Source organism: Agelaius phoeniceus, chromosome 2, assembly GCF_051311805.1.
Source record: "Agelaius phoeniceus isolate bAgePho1 chromosome 2, bAgePho1.hap1, whole genome shotgun sequence".
NCBI classification, from domain to species: Eukaryota; Metazoa; Chordata; class Aves; order Passeriformes; family Icteridae; genus Agelaius; species Agelaius phoeniceus.
In genome coordinates this window covers 62,521,759-62,537,305 of record NC_135266.1, presented here as the reverse complement: position 1 = coordinate 62,537,305, position 15,547 = coordinate 62,521,759, and the positions used below count along the sequence as shown (strand labels likewise).

General features: G+C 42.9%; 1 protein-coding gene across 3 annotated transcripts in view; it reads right to left on the bottom strand.

Annotated features, from left to right (window-relative positions):
• The window catches only part of SLC25A30 (solute carrier family 25 member 30), a 32,992-nt gene that overhangs the window by 16,281 nt on the left and 1,164 nt on the right, over positions 1–15,547 (bottom strand). The window lies entirely within an intron of this gene.

Below are 15,547 nucleotides of genomic sequence, written 5' to 3'. Positions count from 1 at the left end.
TGGGTAACCTAAATTTCGCTATCAGCATCCAAATACTATATCCTTCCTTTTAAATTTAAACATGTATTTTATAAAATTTTGTCAAATGAAGCATTAAAGTAACTTTTTTTTTTTTTAATAAAAAGTTCTGAAAAGGCAGGATGCTTTCTGAAGAAGTATTTTCCTGCTTTGCAGCCCTGCTGATCCACAGGATGACAACACCAGAACTAATATAGTATTTGGCTGAGATGAGCTGATTGCTGATGACCTTGAGCAAGACAGGTTATTCTGCACAGCAGGGAAAAACAGCTGTAGGATTTTGTCCTTGTGGTAGTTGTCTGTCACAACAACCACATGCTGAACAAGTCACTTAGGACCCTTAATGTGCAGTGGGATTCCTTGCTGATGCAGCAAAGCAGCATTCATGGGTAGGAACTCACATCTCCACTGCTCCTAGTAACAAAGGCTGGCAGAGTGGGAGAGCAACTGCCTTCCAGAGGCTGAAGAAGCACAGATGACAGTGATAGACATCCTGGGTTTCCACGAAACATGCAGATGACATGCTCATGTCCCTCTATTTCCCAGAGTTATTCTTCCCTACACTTGGTTCAGTAGATGCCAGCTTTTGGACATGCTCATGCCTTAGGAGGCAGCACCAGGGAGCAGAGTGATGTGCCTCACAGCTGTAAAAAGGGTCTTGTTCTGCAACAAGGCAGCGCTGATGTAGCAGCTCATTGCCAAAAAGGCAGATGCTCCCTTACCTTCCCATATTCCCCTCCCATTCCCAGGCACAGTTCTGGCCCTTTGTTCAGACTGCTGATTGCTCTCATCGGACGTATGAGCGGGTTCAAGTCACTAATTACAGAATGCACCCATCAAACCCCAGGCTTCTGCCAGCTGATGCAGCTGAACTGGCTTCACACTGGCAGCGGCAGCAGTGTAACAGAAGAAGCAGCATTGCATGACTTGAAGTGGGTTCATCCTGTTGGAAGCATTGAAATATTAGACTGTCTCAACATCTCACAGGACTTAGCCACAAGTATCTGGCAGAGCAAATACTCCTGAGGGGTTGCAGTATGCATCCTGCCTTTAACACCCCATCCTAACACCTCTGGCCTCCTGTCTGGCTTGCAGTAAGAACAGGAGTTGGCATTAATGCCCAGACTTCACACAGCATGCTAACAACTTTTTCTGACCTTCAAGGCCAGACAAGAGAGGCAAAGCAGAGCCACCTTGCAGCCTGCAGGCTGCCAGCTGGATTGTGTGTAAAACCTCATTGAAGAACTTTGGATGGCCTCCTACAACACAGCTGAAAATGCAGACTTCAATTCATGCCAAAGACGGGTTGGCCTTGTTTCAGCTCTAAGGCCAGGGGGAATCCAGTTCTGCCTAATCAAAGAACCAGCCTACAAACTTCCTTGCTTTGCATTTCAAATACAAAGCCAGCAAGAAGACAGGGAGAAAAGAGACAAAAAAGCAATTAAGAGTAACAAAGATGAACAAGAGAAGATAGTGCAAATGAACGTTGAGACAAGAGATACGAGGAGAACAGGCCTATGTAAATTGTGCAGAGGGTTTTACTGGTGCTAGACTGTCTGAAATGACAAGAGGCATTTTTGTAAGTGCAAAGAATAAGTGATGCTTTGAAAACAGATGGTTTGCTAGCTCAGTGATAGTTGCCATGAGGACTAAGACATCTAGGTAGCTTGTTCCGGAGGAAAGCACTACAGGTAAAAGCTACTTCTGACACTTTCAGGATTCTGAGAGAAGAAATGTTCTAAGGAAGCTGTCTGGGGATTGAGTGATTGTCTCCACTTCCTGGGGTAGGTGTTGAGGGATCCTGGAAGGTCACAGCACTATGCAGTCACACCTCAGGATACCCAGCATGGCCATCCTCCCAGGCTGCTTGGAGCACAGGACTTAGCAATAGATTATATACTCCTCCCTGGATGGAGTTAAACTTTGTGGATTTGTAATATCTGTAAATTTTATAGGAAACTGGCGCAGCTCTTGTAGTTCTTACACATCCCAGATTTTATGTGATTCCAGAAGATCCACTGTTTTTATTGTTTTTATATCTTAAATAACATTCCCTACCTGAAAGGCTTCTGTAATGGAGGTAATTGTATGTGTATGAAAATGAGGTAACTATAGAAGCTACACAACCTTTTTCCAAATGTATCTCAGCAATATGTAAATTACAGCCCTTTTTTCTGATGTTGATTTTCACTGCAGACTCCATTGTAACATTGAATTTTGGAGATGATAAACAACCTGTTCTCTATTTCTAAAACCTTGAAGTACTAAAGCAGTTCCAGAAATAGGGGAACCCTAGAAAATGCCTTTTGATCAGTAAGTATATAGCATTTGAAAGAAATGGGAGAGGTGAAAGTGTGAGCAATGAAATGTCCTGTATAGATGATCTTACTCACACCATACAATCCAGTACATGGTAGAGGTGTTTAAATGGTGTGGTTAAAGACTAGGTGGGGAAAATAACAGTGGTGTGCAGACTCCTGCAGCTCCATCAGGTTTATCTGAACAGACCTCATTCAATTAGCTCAGCAAGTCTCTAATCAGCAGAAAAGATCTTAGTTTAACCATTGTCCACGTCACCAGTGCAGAAGGAATTAGCTCCCAAACCGAGCTCATCTGACCATGTTAGCTCATAGTTATGTGTCTGTCTTTTCCATGTAAAAGTTAACATACCTGACTTCACAGGTTTCAAGTATCAGATTAGTTGGATCCCAAAAGCCCTCTAAATTTAGCCAAACAAAGGCTTCTGGATACCAGCCCAGAAAGAGTTCAAAGAATTTCCTTAAATTCTGCATTGTGCTGTAATCCCCCAACAATTGTGATAGGAGACAGAGCTGCAGCAGCAGTCAGACCTTCAAAACTTTTTCCTTTACGTGTTGCAGGAGCACAGCATTAGGAATGAATTCTTGGCCTGCTGTCAGAAGTGCAGCACTTTTTGCAGCAGGAAAATCAGAATCAGGACTCTTACAATCAAAGCTGTTCTGCCAGTGCCGCAGATGTTTTGTTTTGCTGTTTTGCCTTAGAAACAATGAACAACATTTTTGCATTTTCATTAATTAACATTCTTGGTCAAAATCATTATACCCAGAAAGCTCAACTGAATAATGTTTTGGTTTTTTCCTATTAAATCTTCTAAATCCACTGCAAATCACATAAATTCTCTGGAAAACAATTGGTCAGGCAGACTGCAGCTCCCATCCACTCTCTCAACAGTTCCAGCAACCCGAGTGCATTTGCAAGGTTTGGAGGTATTTGCCATTTGCTAACAAGTGGCAATGGCATCAAGCCCTGGAGTTTCTCACTGACATTCAGTTCTTTCTCCTTTATTTTCCCTGTTTTGTTTACTTCAAATGCACTGAAACAAATGGTCATATAAATGTTAATGAATTACAGGCTCACTAATCGGACCTGGGTTTGCCTCCAAGTTTTAGCTGATCTCCCTCAGCCTTGTGAGCAATGTACTGTGAAAATTCTTGAAAAGCCAGTTTTGTTTCAGAGGGTGGTGGGGGGAGGCCGATTATTACTTTGTAATGTTCTCAGACCATAACTTTCATTGTAGTAAAAATGGGGGGGGAAAGCCTTGAATGAAAATCAAGAGCAAAATATTCTTGCAAGGATACCAACTGCTCATCCTGAACCAAGGCTCTGATCTTCCAATATTAGGCTAGACACAGTAATCTCAAAATACTCCATGTGCACCAGCACTGCAAAAGATGTGGCTGAATTTATGAAGTAGATTATGCTGTCTAATGTACATTACACCTAGAGAAATCCTGTGACACTGGCAGTCAGTATTGCACTGTAAACACAGAGATGTGTGTTCCAGCAGTGCTCTGAGCTCACAGAGGCTCTGCTCTGCTGATTTGAGTTGACGGTGGCCATTGGGGTGAGGAGTCAATGGTGCAAGACACAGTTGTAGCCACTCTGCATTTTTGATCACTGAGATTAGCTGGTTTTATTCATACTTAAAGCTTGGTCCAGCTTGGCTCCAGAACATCTCAATTTTAAAATCTTCTGGACCATACTCTGAAATGTTTTCCATTTCCATTTGCATCATAGAACACACACACAAATAGAGATACTTTCCACCCCACTCCTAACCTTACTTCATATTTGAAGAGGTACTTGCAAACATGAACCTTAAAAAGTACAGACAAAAGGGCAGGTAAAAGGGCAGGTAAAAGGGCAGGGGGACAGGTAAAAATATTATAATAAATCTCCTCTGTCAGAACTGCATCTTAGTTCTCGCTACTTCTGTTTATAAGCCCAGATTTGTATGTCTGAACTTTCCCCCAAGTAGCACATGACAGAGCCAGTTTGTGCCAGGTTCCAAAATCAGCTCCCAGAGACCTTTCCTGACCACAGACTGCAGCCAGAGCAGGCAGTGTGACCTTACTGTGGGGTCACGCTGTGCCCATGTATTAAAAAATAATTATTTTCTTTTTGCGTTTCACTTCTGCAATTACATAAATGTTTCATTTCCTCTTACTATACACTATTAACATAAGAATTGGTGTTTGCACTGAGCCAAAACAAAGCCATGATGTCACTTGCCAGAGCATGGAAAAGAAAACATTGCATTGAAAACTACAGCTCTTGTCTTGCAATCTATGTGATTAAAAAATATAACAACTACAGCCAGCTCATTATTACTACTGTATCACACACTAGGAAAAACCAGAACTCCTGTATGCAACAGTCTTTAGCTCTCAGATGTCTACTGGACATTTGTATTAAAAGACTAAAGTACTTTATGCATGAGTTCAATATGCAAGTTCAGGTGTTCAGTATATACAATCTGTAGCTTTCATGTTTTTCACATAAAAATTATTTTTTATATAAGCTAACAGTAGTTAACATTGTGTACATTTTTATCTAATTTTTAATCTTTGAGATAGATTTATAGATGATAATATATTGTTTAAATGTTGTGGTGATAATACAAGTCTTTCTCCTCTTTGTGCCTTTCTGGTAAATTCAAAACTATTCTTAGTCACAGTTTTTAAGCTAGTAGTTACAGTTTTTAAACAATAGTAGGTCCTTCACATTAATGATACAAAAAACCAAACAAAGGACTTCAGAACTCTGAATGACTAAAATTGCACTGACTATGAAAAAAGGCTGTAACAGTGCCTGGTGCTGTTCACATCTCTGTCACTGGGCTTGAACAAGAGGGCACAATTCCTACATGCTTTGTAATACTGAGTCTTCTTCCTTGAGGCAATGACTCTTCAGGGTATTTCTGTGTGGTCTGTAACTGCCCACATGTACACATTATGAATAAAGGGACTGAAACCAAAAAATGGAAATCCAAATTGAGTGCCAAGAACAAGACCTGAGCATCACAGGAAGCTCCTGCCCCTGCTGGGAAGAAGAAAAGTACTTTGATTCCTAAAAACATACTTACAGGCTTAGCCCTGAACACCCTAGAAAGCAGCACAGCTCCAGCACGGCTGGGACATGGGAGTTCCCTACGGCCATCCAAAACTCAGCCCTTTTTCATGCTTCTCTTTCAAGATTAACATTTTGTAACTTGGGCCAAATGCCACACTGTGAAAACAAACTTTGTACCTATCTGTAGACCAAACTTCATCATCAGCACCACTGAAATATTATTATCATGGCAAGATCTCAGGTTCTCGCTATCCATCCTGAATATCCATGATCTCCACAGTTTTCTTTCCCTACCTATGGAAATAAGTAATAATTTATTGTGACTGCATTACACCAGAAGAGAAACTATGAATGAAGAAACATATTTGGTCAATATAACTACCAACCATCATGGCTATGTTCAGGAATGGAGAATATAATCAGAAATCAAGAAAATAATGAAAAAGAATTTTCCTGGTCCTTAGTTTTCAGTGGGCTACAAAAATCAGAAGACTCGGCCTTTATGTTTGTATTTTCATGTGAAAAGAGAGCATGTCAAATGCTCTAAAAAAAAAAAAAAGAATTGTAAATAAAAATCATGCCCTGAGCCTCTGTCTGCCTAGGTCAGACTCCAGGTAGTAAAGACACCCACAAATGATCAGGTTGTTCCTCTGAAAAAGCTGGCCCTCAGGAAAGCAGCTTGCTTATAAACAGGACTGCATGCAGAAACTGAAATGGTGCCTTTTGTGTTCAGCACCAGCAGACCTGTTCAATAAACTAATGGAGAAATTGCTATTTTTCTGTCTGTGTTTCTTGTGAAGTATGCAACGCAGGGCTTTGGATGAAAGCCAACTCTTTAAATAGCACTGGCCACCAGCAGAAATCCAAAGCAGTGGATAGTAAACTCAGATTAACAGAAAGAAAGAAAAACTATCCCCATTTTCATGGCATTGCTCTTATGTGCCTGGCTGGAGCTCACCCCTTTGCCTTGCACCAGAGGATTCTGAAGCCAATTTCTATCCTGCTGTTTAGGGGCCCCCCACAGCTCTGGGCACCACGAGCACATCACACCCTGCATGCTCTAACCCTGTGTATGCAACACCCACTCTCCCCAAAAGCAGCTTCTCCATAGGATGTTCAGCACAAACCTGCCCGTGAATAGAGAAAATGCACCAAAAAGATGATCAGAATAATTTGCATCTATTTGATTTTCAGCATAGTGCATCTGTTGCATGGTTTCCATATTCATGCTGTTCTCAGAGGAGAATCATTTGCTTTGTGCTGTAAGAGCTACGCCCCCACGCCTCCCTGATTTCTCTGCATTCACTTGCTCCCATACCTATTAATTTTTGCAGTGGGATTTCTTCCTGGTTTCCTGTCCCCCTAGAGTAGCAATGATTTGTTCTATGAAGCCTTGCAGTAGGTAGATAAACATTACTGGCCTCATTTCATGCATGAAGAATGTGAGACAGGAGGGTTATGCACAGACTGCCATCACAGAGAGGAGGGGCTGTAAGCGCCAGTTTTGACACACAGGAATTTCTCTGTGGCCTCGCAGGTGTGTATTGTGCTCCCGCCCACGCCCTGGAGCTTCTCAAGACTGAAGGATAGCATGACCTTTTAGGAAAAACAAGCCCAAACAGAACAGGCACTGTGTGCACCACAGTGGTTGTTATTTACAGCAGAAAAATATTTGTGCTCAACTTTGATGTGCAAAAATGTGTTTTCTAGGTCCCAATGCATTTTGCTTGTACACATTTGTGGACTGAGGTATTCACATGTGGCAGGACGTCCCAGACAGGAAATTTGCTGTGATTCAATGTCTGATGAGCCACAGCTGGAGGAACACAGCACTAGACCACATTGCAGAAAAACTGAAAAATGAGACACACAGAGGGGGCCTGTGGCCATACAAAAGAGTGCTGAGGGTGGATGTGATTTCTTGGCAGTGCTGAAACAAGGCAGCCTGACCTCACATCACCTCTGTAATCCTTCGCTTACTCAGGGATATCCAACACTGCCTTGGCTGGGCATTTGAGCACAGTCATTAAACAGTAAGGAAGCTGGTGGCCCCTAAACCACCTGTCACATGTGAGGAAGGTTTTGCTTGCTCTTTCAAATGTCAAAACCAGGTCAGAAGTGTAAGACAGCAGGATCAGATGAGGAGAAATCCTCAGGGCAGCAGCTAATGTAATTGGCATAGCTGGGAGCTGGTGAGGCAGAATGGGCAGCAGTCCTCCCTCACCTCAGCATGGCCCCACAAGTTTGTCAAGGGTTATTTCAGGGCAGAGAGACAGACAGAGATGATTCCCTAGCCTCCTTACGACTTTCTTTCCCCCTCTGTGTTTCTAGAAAAGTTCTCTCCTAAGGCTGCATATGATTGACAAGTTAATAAAGGGCATTTAAGGGTACAGGGATATCTTCAAACTCCTTCCTGAAAAACATACAAATCTATGCAGAGGAAGGCAACATCTCAGTATTGAATTTCCTGACCTCCAGTAGTCCTTGGCTGTAGGGGTTCTTCCTGAGCCAGAAGTGCTTAGTAGCCTTTTCTGCAATTTTTAAAAATTTCTTTTACAATAATCTAAACTTTTGGCATCCACAGAATCCTCAAGCAATAAGTTTCCCAGGGTAACTATACACAGGGTGTTAAAAGGAGCCATCTTTTGACTCTTCTGAATTTGTCACCTCATCATTTTCCTGATGTTTCCATATTTCCTGTCTGCTGACAGACAGTGAATAGTTGGTCTCTTCTAATTTTCTCAACTCTCCTGGTGATTTCCAAGATTTCTATCACACCCACCACCCCAGATATCACCTTTTAAAGTTAATGTGCCCTATTGCAGATAATATTTCGCTCCTTGCCTCTCTTCTTGGTACTGCTCCCACTTTTATCACACCTTTCTGACACTGTGAGGCCAGGCCTGCACATGGCACTTGACATTTGGGCATGCAGCAATTACATACAAACTGTGTGTGTGTGTGTGTTGTGTACATATATATTTACTCTATGTGTGTGTGTATACAGACATATGGCAGGGATGTTTCTGCTTTTATTCTCTATTTCCTTCTTAAAATTTCATTAACAGTTTAGTCTTGTGATCAGCACTGAGAGATGCTCTTATGTTTTCACAGAAGTATCTATTATCACTTCAGGCCACTCTGCCCTGAATTGTATTCATTAGCTAAACCGCTTTTTTATGTAAAGCTCCTGAAGAAATACATGAGATGAGCTGGTTCTTCTATTTTTTCTCTCTACCTACAGCATCACAGCTTTGGAGAAAGACTTCCATGTGCCCACTGACCCAGTGAAAGAACCAAACAGTGAGGAACACCCTGATTCATCCTGTGTGAAAGTACTCACAAATAATACAGTTGGGCTTTTCAAATAAATACAGAAATTGTGTAGCCAAATGTCTATGCAGAATGTGTAGAATGGGGCACAATGAGCTCCATAAGGATCTGAGCATCAGACAGGCCTCTAAATCCACATCAACACAGGTTATGATCCACCCTATACTTGCAACACTCACAGGGTAGGGCCCAGCCCCCTGTTCAGTAAGCAGTTCTGTTTGTTCTGCAGAGGACGATGGAAGTCTCCAGCACCAGGAAATCTGAAGAACAAGGTAAGCAAACATCTCCCCAGAGAAGTGCATGTCTAACTAATCCCCCTGATGAAAGAAGACTGGCTGACTGAACTCTCAAGGTCCTTTTCTACCCTTATCTTGAAGTGCCTCAGATTATCAGCCATCTCACAGATAGATAAACAGATCAGTCCCTATTTCCCCAGAGCATATTTGTGGATAGAATCTGCAAACACCTCCTTCTCTCATCCTTCTCTTAAAATTCCCCATTTTTGAGTAGCTCCTATACTGCTGCCATACCTTTCTCAAACAACAGAGCAATTCAAAATCACTCAGAAGCTAGGAGGTACCTCCTAAGTGTCCAACATATCCTTTGTCACCCAGTTACCTTTTTGGTTTTTGCAGAAAGGAGGAATGTAGTGGACACTAAATTCTTAACAGAAAATAATAAATATCTGTCTTGAGATCTTTGAAAATGACAGCAGCTTTGTATTTCCAGCTGACGTGTGTTATGACCTCAAGTTACTGGATTGCCATTTGAGAAGCTGTTTTCCAAAATGGAATCTTTTAGTCCTGTTGCCTGCTGTCTCCTACAGTACTTTAAAGTGATGCTTTGAGAGACCAAGAAGTTAATCTACCCATTTCCTCATGATGGGTATTAAATCCTGCCATTTTCCTGGTGCATCTGCAGCCAAGTTTGCTTTCTAAATGTAACTGTGTTACCCGCTGGTAGTGTCAGAATTCTAGGGATAACACCATTAACATGCTGAGTGCTCTGATGATTATTTCCCTATTGACAAGACTGAGAGCTCACACTGTGTAACAATGACCTAAAAAGCACACAGGGATGGATTGAAATGGCAGAACTCAATTTCAGGCTTCATAAGATTTCTGAAGCAAATGCCATTTTGAAAAATGGCAGCTGAGGGAGTTTAGCATGGCAGGATTAGCCCCTATAATGGCTAAGAACTCAACAGACCCCAGCTCATTATGAGTGGATGCTAATTATCTGGAGTGAATGGTATCTGTGTGCAGCATCCAGCTGGCCAGGAGCCCAGAGTGGCTGCATCAGTTGCAGGCCCAAGATCGAATTTTACTTGCGCTGGTCCTGGGGCATTTCAGGTGACCTGGGAACGGTACCAACAGCAGTGGAAAAAGTTCTGGCCTACCAAGGTGAGCAGAGCCCTGCTTGCCGTCCACCGGCTCCTGTCCTGCCATCTAGTGGGGTGTCTCTACATGGCACAGGCGTTCAGAAAGCCTTAAGGCTGGCACAAAAAGACAGCCCGCATGAGGACATTGTCCTCTCAACACGGACCACTAAGTTAACTGAAGTTGTTCTTCAGTGAAGAATTGGGCAGAGATGTTTGCCTTAACTATGTTTGGCTAACTTTGAAGTGGTGCCTGTGATAGAAATTGTAACCTTGGCTCACGTTGCAGTAAAACCAGCTCCATGGATGGGGCTGTGAGCTGCCCTGCTGGGACCCTCTTCCCCAGGGCTCAGCAGCTGTTTGTGCTCAGGCCCATCCCTCACTCCCCACCTGGGCTGTGCTGCAGGTACGCTGTGTCCGGCCCCATGTCTGGCTCATCCCAGCCCTTGGAGTGGCTTTAGACATTGCTCCCACACCACTGGCCTGGCTGGGACACCCTGGGACTGAGCCCTGGCTGGGGAAGACACTTCCCCTGCCTGCACTTCTAACTCCCCTTCCCTTCGGTAGCCAGCCCGGCTGCTCCATGAGAAGTCAGCTTGAGCTCTCTTAACAAATGGATCTGCTCGTGAGCTATCTTTGCTGTGGAGGACAAATAGGATAAATTCCATTTCCATTCTTTGCAAAACAATTGAACCTGCCAGGCATGCACTGAATTTTTTTTTTTTTTGGTGGATGACTTTATAAAACCTCCAGTCTGCTGTAAGAGAGACATCCAGGTTTACTGCACATGGACTAAGGAGAGTCCCAACACAAGAAATTAGATCCCTGCTTACCCTTGTCTTAGGTTTGGCATGGAAGGAGCCCTTTCTGCAGCATACCTCTAATCTGAGTCAAAGGATTGTACCACACTGTATTTAAACAGGACTAAAATAGGGACTCACTAGGATTAAAACTCTGGGCAGTGCAGAACCTGAATGCTTCTCCTTCTGTGTACATGTGATTTGTATGCAGACCCATCTTGCCATGCAGGGCAACATTCCTCTCTCATAATGTCCCTTTTCCAAACCCTCTTGTCCATTCTGAATAGGGATTTGAGGATATTAATTTTATCCTGATTGTGTAACTACTCTACACAGGTATAAATGACAGCACATAGTTCACATAAGAATCATTTGGTGATGAATAGGGTTAAAAAGAACCCAGAGACAGGCAGAATCAGCCATTATTTGTGTCAAGAATAACAGATCTAACATGCTTTCTGATCTCCCATGAGCAGGTTTCTAGCTTATTCTCAAAAACCTGCCAGGACAGAGAACTAAGCAGACAGCCTATTCTTTGCTTCTCTGTTGGCTGTACTGGAAAGCATTTCCAATGGCTAATCTAAATCTTCCTCACAGCAAAACAAACTAACTCATTTTCCTTCTACTCATTCCCTCTGCTCTGGTGAACCCTTGCTGATCAGTCCATAGCTTTTTCAAAGTGTGCTGTTAAAGCTGGAGCCAGTGCTCCAGGAAATACCAGCACCACCAAACAGAGCTCAGCCCCTCACATCTATGATAGCACAAGTTTCTTACACATAACATCACCACTTAGCTACTCCAATATCGTGTGGCCTTTTCTCAGAACAGGTAAAATAGACATTAGGATTTTTTTTCCACTGAAAGGCTGGTCAAGCATCAGAACAGGCTGCACAGGGATGTTATTGAGTCACCATCCCTGGAAGTATTTAAAAGGCAAGCAGATGTGACACTCAGGGACATGGATTAGAGGTGGACTTGGCAGTGCTGGGTTAATGACTGGACACAATGATCTCAGAGGCCTTTTTTCAAATTAAATGTTTCTATGACTCTATGATTCTGGTTCAGCTTTGGATCCACCAGTATCCCAGATCTTTTCGGTAGAACTGCTGCCCAGTTCTCTGTCCTGTGTCCATGGCTGATCATTTCTGCTCTGCGTTTGTGAGCATGACATCAGAGCACCCATATGGAGCACATCATCATCTCAGCATTCCCTGGCATTTGCCAGCAGCAGAAGCCTACAACAGAGCAGAGGACCAGGGCCAAGAGAAGGCAGCACTTCCCCTATGCACTCTTTCAGTTTCTAGTAATGTGTGGCTCAGAGCTTGTTTGAATGTTATGCTGCATCTTTGTGTTCAAAAGCCTTTGGTAGGTTTTCCTTTTAGCAAATGTTTGACTGCTCATTGATGGACTGGCCTTGTCCAAATGCCTTCTAACAATTCAGGCCACTTGTCCAATGTGTCAAAATCCCTTTTCAATTCCAGTCTTAATCTCCAATACACCAGTGGTCCTTCCCAATGTAATGTTACTGCCACTGTAATGAATGCACTCTCTATTCCATGACTGAGCACATCAGTGGGACACACTGGCAGCAGACCTGAGGATCAGGTGCAGGCTGTTCCACCACAGCCCTTTCAGTCACCTGAATGTTTATACAGTATTTAAGTATAAAATTGCGAGTGGGCAGCACCTTGCTTCAAAGTTCTTAACCTGGGAACCGCAGTCCTGTTTTCCCTAAAAACGCAGCAGTTGCAGTGCGGGCTGACAGCCTCACACCCCCCAGGGCAGGGTTTGGGCGAGCAGTGTCACAGATAAAAGGGGTTTGTGGCCGCGCAGTGACCTCTGTGTCTGTTCGCAGAAGTGCAGCAGCCAGCGAGAGGAACAGTAAATACTGAAAACGCCAAGGTAAGAACACCTGCATTTGTTGTGAGTGCAAGAGGGGTTGTTGCTCAGCCAAAGACCTTCCTTGTGTTCTAAAAATGATGCCTTTGTCTGGGATACCTTAATCTATCTAGTCCGTTCTAATATGGTCTATCATTTGTGAATAGATCTTAGCTGATAAGCTACACTAATGATCAAAGCTCAACTCTTTCAAATATTAATCTTGGGATCTGGGATTCTGGTTTAGTACACTGCCAATGTAAATCTAAATTATGAATTTTGGCTTGAGATCCAAAACAGTCGAAGGATTGCCAAGCACTGGAAGACTGACTATATTCATAACATAAATTCACCTGAAAGAATCAAACTGATGGTCTGGCTTTGTAAGATCAATTCCCAATTAATAAGAAGGGGTAACAAATAGTGATCAAATCTTTATTGCCTGGAAATGCCCTGGGGAAAGAACTTGAAGCAAACCAGTTAAAATCTACAGTTTCCATCTGTGTGTGTTGAAAGAGGGGCTGCCGAGTCACAGCTCCTTGTTTCAGTCCTAAATTCCAGACAGATTTGTGAATCAATGAGCTGATCATGTGCATCCTCTCTCCCAAAGCCTTTGTGCTGGGAGATGCTCTGGGGAAGGGGGCACTGGGCACAGACTGTCCTGCCAGCCTCTCTGCAGCACCAGGGCTTGCTCAGTCCTTTAATCCTCATTTTTCCCAATTTCTTTCTACCAGCAGATATAGATGTGTACTTAGGATCCTCTCTCCCACACCTGGCAAATGATGTAAAACATCACCACTTTTATGTGACTTTCACAGCCTTTTACAAAGGTTAGAAGAACACACTGGTGCCATCCCTTATGTCATAGCCCAGTATCACCTCTCTTCGTCCAGCCTCACCTCCGCTTTATTTGCACTGATTGCACCCTGCAGGAGACATAGCTGAAGGCAGGATCCCCTCCCTTTTCTTACAGCTTAGTGGGAGTTGCCACAAGGGCTGAGAATGTACTGTTTACTTAGGGACAGAATGGTGTAGGATCAGCTGTCATCTGGCACTTTAATCCAAGACACAATTAGTTGAGCACAGCCATATCCACACAATACTTGATGGAAGCAATACTGCAGTAATTCACAACTGTCTGAGGTGTGGCTTTCCATGGGAAAGGCTTCTTGTGAGACTCTGCAGACACCTGCCTAGAAAATCCTCCTCAGATACTGTTAGAAGACTCCTCTATAAACACACAGGATTCCATCAGTCCTTCGGGATTTTCACAGCACCAAAGGTGAGGTGCACTATCAGGAAAACTTCTCACATCACTTTGGTTGTCAATTGGCAACTAAAAAGGTGGAAGGAGGGGTGGAGGGAGGGACCACATTTTTAATCTATTGCTCTGAAATGTGAATCCAGCTCTGGCTGGATGTGAGAAGTGCTTGAAGAGGCTGCCTGGACAGAAAGCAGGTGAGGAACACTAAGGTTTTCTCAAATGGTTTCTGGAAAAAATGGGGGGAAAAAGTATTTTCAAATCTATTTCACAAAGTATCAGCACATAACATAATTCTGTATTTATATGGGATCACAGGAAAGTTTCAGCTCTGGTACCTCAGTGAAGTCTATGCCAATTAAAACACTGCTAACTTCAGCTTGATACTGATTTAACTCCACATCAAACTGGTGTTCAGACAGGAGCCTTGACCTATTTAACAGATGCATTTTTAAATGACATCTCACATTTTACACCTGCAACTCTTAATACAGACCTACAGGCAAGGCAAAGCAACCTGAAGGTCCATCTGAATTTGTAAGAGGTTTCTGGACTACTGCAGAAATATCCTTTTTTCTAGAATGGTCTCTTGAAAATAAAACCAAATTGAAGCACACCTACTAACTGGATGTTTTTAGCTGCATATTACACTACGTAGAAGGAGCCAAATGTTCCCCTGTCACTCAACACACTGCTAAAGATGTAAGTTGCTCTTTTTTTACTGTGGTTTGTAAAAAGAGGGGTTATCTTTTCTCAGGCCAGCTGCCACTGAGAAAAAAAAAAAAAAAAGAGGAAAAGCTTTTGGGAAGAAGCCCCTTCTTCAGGCCTGAAATAGCATCAGTAGTCTTGAAGGTGAAAACCAGCCGAGAACGACTTATAAATTTAATTAGATTATGTAAGAAGCTAGACCATCTTAAAAAAAAAAAAAAAAAAGGGCACTGATATCTGGAGCAAAGGAAGGAAGAGCAGGGAAGGAGAGATGGAGATAAAAAGGGAGCTCCACTGGCACATGCAAGGAAAGCAATGAGCAATTCACTGCCTAAGGAAGGTGAGGGACAGGGAATTGCGTCCTGTGCCCTGATGTCTCTGCCAAGTCCAGGATCATTAGCAGCGTTAAGCGTTTCAGGTCCCATGATGTCTTTTGAAGGTATTTTATCAATGTCTCTTAAGAATCAGAGTTCAAGTGAGGTCTAGATTTGTTTCAGCTCTGACAGACTGCAGCAGAAAAGTAAGTCCAAAGGGGGAAAAAGAGGTCTAGGCATAACTGCTCTTCTGTCTTTCATCTCGACCCTGACTACTGGGCTAAATCTCACTTATCCTTATAAGAAAAATAATAAAAATATACCTGCCCCAGCCAGCACTTTTGCAAGTGCATAAGCAGTTCCTCTGAACATACCCAACCCAATTTCCCTGAGGGAGTAATAACAGGAAGAGTTCCACAGCTTCCTAATTATTTCCCTATAAATGTTTTGAAAACATCACTGATTT